The sequence below is a fragment of the Triticum dicoccoides genome, chromosome 6A, assembly GCF_002162155.2.
Source record: "Triticum dicoccoides isolate Atlit2015 ecotype Zavitan chromosome 6A, WEW_v2.0, whole genome shotgun sequence".
Classification (NCBI taxonomy): domain Eukaryota; kingdom Viridiplantae; phylum Streptophyta; class Magnoliopsida; order Poales; family Poaceae; genus Triticum; species Triticum dicoccoides.
In genome coordinates, this window is record NC_041390.1 from 107,993,988 (window position 1) to 108,001,848 (window position 7,861).

Below are 7,861 nucleotides of genomic sequence, written 5' to 3' on the forward strand. Positions count from 1 at the left end.
GCTTCAATTAGCAGCAGTAGCGAAGGAATCGATCGATCGGGTTCAGTTAACAGCCATCGATCGATCGCTCGGGTTCAGTAACGCGTAGCCTGCAGTGCAATCGCTCAGGTTCAGTTAGAGCCCAACGTCTCGCTCGGTTTCAGTTAGAGCCAACGCCTCGCACACACGCGTGTACGTGTATGAGAGAAACGCGCATCGCTCGGCCCCCGACCTCCCACCGTAACCAGGAACTCCCCGAAATTTCCCTCGCCCTCGCTTCTACCACGGTTTTTTCCGTCATGGACGGCCCGAAGAATGTCATGCAGCTGCGTCTCCGGCCCGCCTAGGACGAAAAGCCCATTTTCTGTCATGATTTTTTGTCACAGAAGTAGGAGCCCACCACATGTATGATGATACCGGGGTTTGTCACAATTATCATCATAGAAGTGTCATATGTATGACAGAAAAAAAATTGTTCGGCCCAAAATGTCACGGATGTGTCTTTTTTTTTGTAGTGATATGTCATGGAAGACGGAGGATAAGCCCACTACCTCACCATCACCATCATCACCGAAGAAAGAGACTTGAGTACACGGGAATGGGCACTCCCCTTGGCTAGTGCCAAGGTTCGGGGAGATGCACCGGTATCGTATCACCATCACTTTTATTACCTTTACCTATTTTAGCTCGATCCTTAGATATTTCGTGATTTAGTAGAAAAATGTTTAGTATGATCTATTTTCGGGTGCTAGTTTCGTGATCTATCTAAGTAATTGAGTTGAGAGTTATATAATGAAGAGTAGTTTGACTTTTGCTTCTATACTTTTATGTTTCAATCTTAGTATTGAAAATAATGAAAAGATCATATGCTAATCCCATTTATAGTAATGACTTCACATAAAGCCTTTAGTCCCATACAAGTTGGGGCAAGCTAGAGGTGAAACCCATAAGATCTCGCGACCAACTCATGGCTCTAGCACATGGATAGCAAGATTCCATGCACCCCTGTCCATAGCTAGTTCTTTGGTGATACTCCAATCCTTTAGGTCTCTCTTGACACTCTTCGTAGGCTTTAGCCATCCTCTATGCACTGGAGCTTTTGGAGGCCTACGCTAAATATGCCCAGACCATCTCAGATGATGTTGGAAAAGCTTCTCTTCAATTGGTGCTACCCCAACTCTATCTCATATATCATCACTCCGGACTCTATCCTTCCTCGTGTGGCAACACATCCATCTTAACATACGCATCTCCGCCACACCTAACTGTTGAACATGTCGCCTTTTAGTCGGACAACACCCGGTGCCATACAACATTGCGGGTCGAACAGTAATCCTGTAGAACTTGCATTTTAGCTTTTGTGGCACTCTCTTGTCATGGAGAATACTAGAAGCTTGGTGCCACTTCATCCATCCGGCTTTGATTTGATGGTTCACATCTTCATCAATACCGCCATCCTCCTGCAGCATTGAACCCAAATATCGAAAGGTGTCCTTCTAAGGTACCACCTACCCATCAAGGCTAACCTCCTCCTTGCTACCTCTTGAGCTTGCGTTGGTTTTTCCCTTGAAGAGGAAAGGGTGATGTAGCAAAGTAGAGTAAGTATTTCCCTTAGTTTTGAGCACCAAGGTAACAATCCAGTTGGAGACAACGCACAAGTCACCGAATACCTGCACAAACAAACACCAACTTGCACCCAACACGATAAAGGGGTTGTCAATCCCTTCACGGTTATTTGCAAAGTGAGATCTGATAGAGATGGATAAACGGTAAAGTAATATTTTTGGTATTTTTGGTTTATGGAACGGAAAGTAAAAGATTCCAAATGAAGTAAATAGGAAACTAAAATTGTAGATCGGAAACTTATATAATGGAAAGTAGACCCAGGGGCCATAGGTTTCACTAGAGTCTCCTCTCAAGATAGAAATTATTACGGTGGGTGAACAAATTACTGCCGAGCAATTGATAGAAAAGCGCAAAGTTATGAAGATATCTAAGGCAACGATCATGAATATAGGCATCACATCCGTATCAAGTAGACCGACTCCTGCCAGCATCTGCTACTATTACTCCACACATCGACCAACTCCTGCTTGCATCTAGAGTATTAAGGTCATAGAATAGAGTAACACATTAAGTAAGATGACATGATGTAGCAGGATAAACTCAAGAAATATGATGAAAATCCCATCTTGTTATACTCGATGGCAACAATACAATACGTGTCGGTTCCCCTTGTGTCATTGGGATCGAGCACCGCAATATTGAACCCAAAGCTAAGCACTTCTCCTAATGCAAGAAAAACCAATCTAGTTTCCCAAACCAAATCGATAGTTCGAAGAGACTTGCAAAGATATCAAATCATGCATATAAGAATTCAGAGGAGATTCAAATAATATTCATAGATAAGCCGATCATAAATCCACAATTCAACAGATCTCGGCAAACACACCGCAAAAAGAGTATTACATCAAATAGGTCTCCAAGAACAACAAGGAGAACATGGTATTGAGAATCAAAGAGAGAGAAGAAGCCATCTAGCTACTAGCTATGGACCCGTAGGCCTATGGTAAACTACTCACTCTTCATCTGAGAGGCAATGGTGTTGATGTAGAAGCCCTCCGTGATCGAATCCCCCTCCGGCAGGATGCCGAAAAAGGCGCCTAGATGGGATCTCACGGGTACAGAAGGTTGCGGTGGTGGAAAAGTGTTTTTGGCTCTCCTGGAATGTTTTGGGATATTTGAGAATATATAGGCGGAAGAAATAGGTCGGTGGAGTCACGAGGGGTCCACAAGGGTGGCCGGCGAGCCCTCTGACCTTGTGGCCGCCTCGTGGCTTTCCTAACATCTACTCCAAGTCCTCTGGATGTCTTCTGGTACAAGAAAAATCATCGCAAAAGTTTCATACCGTTTGGACTCCGTTTGGTATTCCTTTTCTATGAAACTCTAAAACAAGGGAAAAAACAGGAACTGGCACTGGGCTCTAGGTTAATAGATTAGTCCCAAAAATAATATAAAATAGCATAATAATGCATATGGAACATCCAAAACAGATAATATAATAGCATGGAACAATAAAAAATTATAGATACGTTGGAGATGTATCAAGCATCCCTAAGCTTAATTCCTGCTCGTCCCCGAGTAGGTAAATGATAAAAACAGAATTTTTGATGTGGAATGCTACCTAACATATTTATCCATGTAATTTTCTCTATTGTGGCATGAATGTTCAGATCTGTATGATTCAAAAATTTTTTTTAATATTGACATAAAAACAATAATACTTCAAGCATACTACTAGAAAAAGGGCTATAGATGGGAATGATACTAATGGCGCACCAGACAAGCGGTGCGCCATTAGTATATACTAATGGCGCACCACCTACTGATACGCCATTAGAGTTGAAACTACTAATGGCGCACCTGGCCCCGGGTGCGCCATTAGTATCAAAAAAAAATTTAACTAGTGCGCCTATCCAAACATACTAATGGCGCATCCAGGCACAGTGCGCCATTACTAGTTGTAACTAGTAATGGCGCACCAGCCGGAAAGTGCGCCACTAATGTTGTTTTTTTATTATATTTTTTATTCCCTTTTTTGCAAAACTACTAATGGCGCACGGTTCCATCGTGCGCCATTACTAGTTTAAACTAGTAATGGCGCACTGTGGGACAGTGCGCCATTAGTATTTTTTTTTTGCAAAACTACTAATGGCGCACCACCAGAAGGTGCGCCATTAGTAACCTGGATTACTAATGGCGCATTTAGAATTGGTGCGCCATTAGTAAGTGGGCAGCAACAAGATATTTTCGACAGCCTCTCCTACCCACACTCACTTTCTCCCCACTTCATTCTCTCCACCTCCTCCTTGTCTCGGGTGCCTCCTCTTTTTCACCTCATTTCCACCATAGATTCATTCAATTTAAGTGGTTAAATTACCTTGTTTTGATAGGTAAGTAAGGGGGGAAGCTATATTTATGTTGTTCTCCCTACAACAATGTGCACATGCACTTTTTATGGCCTAGCTAGATCTATGTATGTTCGTGGTGTTGCATATGTTTGTGGTGTTGCATATGTGTTTGTGTTTGGAGGTGTACCGGTATTTGAAATTCGATAGTTGCCAATATTTTGCCGGAATGTTGATTCATTTCCGTTTCGGCGAGAATTTTGGCATTAAGCATTCTTTTTGGTCCTATTTTTAGGGAAAGTCATGCCAAATTTTTTCTTGGTTCTAAAATATCGTTTTGCTCTAACCCGCAGGCGACCATGGTCCGCATGATGACCGAAGGCATCGTGAATAGGTTTTTGAGGTCTGCGAAGGCCGAGATGCTTCAAAAGAACGAGACGAAGATAAGATGTCCATGTCGAAGATGCAAGCTAAAGAGCCTTATTGCGGACCCGGAATCCGGGCAGGTGCGGGACCACCTGCTCTTGCGTGGTTTCATGGATGGCTATCGGTGGCAAGGTGATGAAGATGACTACGAAGTCGTCCATGGGGGCCGGGCAAGAAATGAGGAAGGGTAGCAAGACAACCACCGCGGCTCAGGCGGGCGAGAAGATGAAGAATCCCCAGGAGATGATCACGACGGTGATGCTGTACACAGTCATCATGTAGAAGATGCAGGACATGATGATGAGGAAGATGTCGAAGCAGTCGACGGGCATGATCATGAAGATGATGATGCTGGCGGAGCAGACGACGCTGGACCATCGATGGGCTGGGTGCAGGACCCTCATATTCAAGAGCTGCTTCTCAAGTAGATGGATAACGCAAGAGCTGCCGCCCGAGAGAAAGCCAAGATGGATCAACTTGAGTTAGACGCGGTTACTCCATTGTATGAAGGATGCAGGCCCGAGGATACCCGCCTGAAAGTAACGCTCATGTCTCTGGAGATGAAGGTAAAACACAAAATGACCGACGCATGCTTCGATGAGAACATGTCATTCTGGCATGAACGTCTTCCCGAGGGGAACAAGTGCCCGACCAGTTTGGAGGAGGCGAAGAAAATCGTTTGTCCTCTGGATTTACCGCACGTGAAATACCACGTGAAATACCATGTGTGCATTACACCACGTGTGTCCTCGGGACGAGCACGCAGAGTCAACCATATGTCCGGTGTGCGGCGTCACTCGATACAATAAGAGGAAGAAAGCTCCTCGAAAAGTGGTGTGGTACTTTCCGATCACTCCTCGTCTGCAGCGGTATTTCACGGACCCTAAGGTAGCAAAGATCCTGCATTGGCACGCGGATAGGGAGGAGAAGAAGTGAGAAGATGACGCAAATGATCCGGAGATAGATAAAAAAGACAAGATGCTGAGTCACCCTAAGGATGCGAGCCAGTGGCAAGCGTTGAACTTTGAAGACCCAGAATTTGGGAATGATCCAAGGAACATCGTGCTGGGCGCGAGCACCGATGGAGTCAATCCGTTTGGCAGCCAGAGAAGCACACATAGCACCTGGCCTGTGTTTGTGTGGATGTACAACCTTCCCCCCTGGTTGTGCATGAAGAGGAAGTACATTCACATGAGTATGCTAATTGAAGGACCGAAACAACCAGGGAACGACATCAATCTGTATCTGGGGCTGCTGAAAGAGGAGCTTGACACGCTGTGGAAAACGCCAGCCAATATGTGGGATGCCGCAGAGAAAGAATATTTCCCTATGAGAGCCGCGCTGCTCACGACGGTGCACGACTATCTCGGTTACGGATATGTCGCGGGGCAGGTGGTCCACGCATTTTCTGGATGCGTCAGGTGCATGGATGACACAACGTATCGCCAGCTAGATAGAGATCCCAGGCCTTCGAAAAACGTGTTCATGGGACATCGAAGGTGGCTTCGCGATGATGACCCGTGGAGAAAACACAAGGATCTGTTCGATGGTGAAACCGAACCCCGAGGTCGCCCGCGTACGAGGAGCGGCGAGGAAATAGACGAGCTGTTGAAAAATTGGAAAGACTGCCCACTGCCGGGAAAGAAGCAAAAGGCACCAGAGTCGGGAAAGAAGCGAAAGGCGCTAGAGCCTGGAAAGAAGCGAAAGGCGCCAGAGCCGCTGCTGAAGGTATGGAAAACGAGGTCTGTTTTCTGGGACTTGCCGTACTGGAAGATCCACCGTGTGCCTCACAGCCTTGATGTCATGCATATCACGAAGAACGTGTGCGAGAGTCTGCTTGGTACCCTGCTCAACATGCCAGAGAGGACCAAAGATGGGCCGAAAGCAAGGGCAGACTTGAAATCAATGGGCATCAGGCAGGAGCTTCACGCTATATATGATGATCATGATGATGATGATGATGAGGCGAAGCAGGACACGGAAAGTCGTCACAAAGGCAAAAAGGCCAAGAAGACCGGAAATGACTACCCTCCTGCGTGCTTCACTCTAAGTCAGGAGGAGATCGAGCAGTTTTTCACCTGCCTCGTAGGAGTAAAACTTCCTTACGGTTACGCGGGGAAGATAAGCAGATACCTAGACCCAGCGAAGCTGAAGTTCAGCGGGATGAAGTCTCATGACTGTCACGTGCTGATGACGCAAATACTTCCAGTTGCAATCCGTGGGATCATGGACGCGCACGTCCGTGAAACCCTATTTGGCCTATGCAACTTTTTCGACGTCATCTCTCGGAAGTCTGTTGGCGTGAGGCAACTCAGAAGGCTACAGGAAGAGATCGTGGTGATACTATGCGAGCTTGAGATGTACTTCCCGCCCGCATTCTTCGACGTTATGGTGCATCTGCTGGTCCATATCATGGACGATATCATCCAACTCGGGCCGATGTTCCTGCACAGCATGATGCCGTTCGAAAGGATGAATGGTGTCATCAAAGGATACGTTCGCAACATGTCACATCTAGAGGGAAGCATAGCCAGGGGCTTTCTGACCGAAGAGTGCATCTCCTACTGCACGAATTATCTAGGCATCGAGAACCCCGTTGGTCTGCCCGTCAACAGGCACCTCGGCAGGCTTGCTGGATGGGGTCACCGTGAGGGTCGTCGTGAAATGCATGTCGACTTCGAGGGTCGACTCGTCGACTTTGAAAGAGCAAACCTAGTCGCGCTACAACACATAGACGTGGTCGATCCTTGGGTGGTACAACACAAAACCTTTATTAAGAAGACGTACAATGACCAAGGCCAACAGAGGACGGATGGAGATATACTCAAAGAGCACAACTCATGTTTCACGCGTTGGTTCAAACAGAAGCTTCTGTCGTACCCTTTACATGAGGATTCTTCTGCGGAAGAACAACTCATATTCGCCTTGTCACAAGGCGCCGAGCACAACCGGATGACCTATGAGGCGTACGATATCAATGGCTACACATTCTACACCGAGGCCAAGGACATGAAGAGCGATGGTTATCAGAACTCCGGGGTAATGATGGAATCCTACACTGGTAACAAGAAGGACAGATACTACGGAAGGATCGAGGAGATCTGGGAGCTGAGCTACGCTGGAGAGAAGGTCCCGATGTTCCGTGTCAGATGGGCCAAGAGCGTCCTAAAAGAAGACCGGTATTTCACCACCATGGTTATACCCGAAGCCAAATCCAAGACCGCGGGCGCAAACATCACCGCGAAAAATGAGCCATGGGTACTGGCTTCCCAAGTGGACCAATGCTTCTTCATTACCGACCCGTCAAAGCCCAGTCGTGTTGTCGTGAGGAGAGGCAAAAGGAAGATCATCGGAATGGATGGAGTAGCCAATGAGCAAGACTTCGACAAGTACGGCGACCCGAGGATCGAACATGACGACGATGATGAAGTAGCAGCATACACCACAAGAAGAAGCAGGACCACCCTACCTAAAGGACGCCCGTTCCACAGAAGAACTCCATTTGCGAAAAAGAAGGGCAAGAAGATTGTGAACAGATAGCTAGCTAA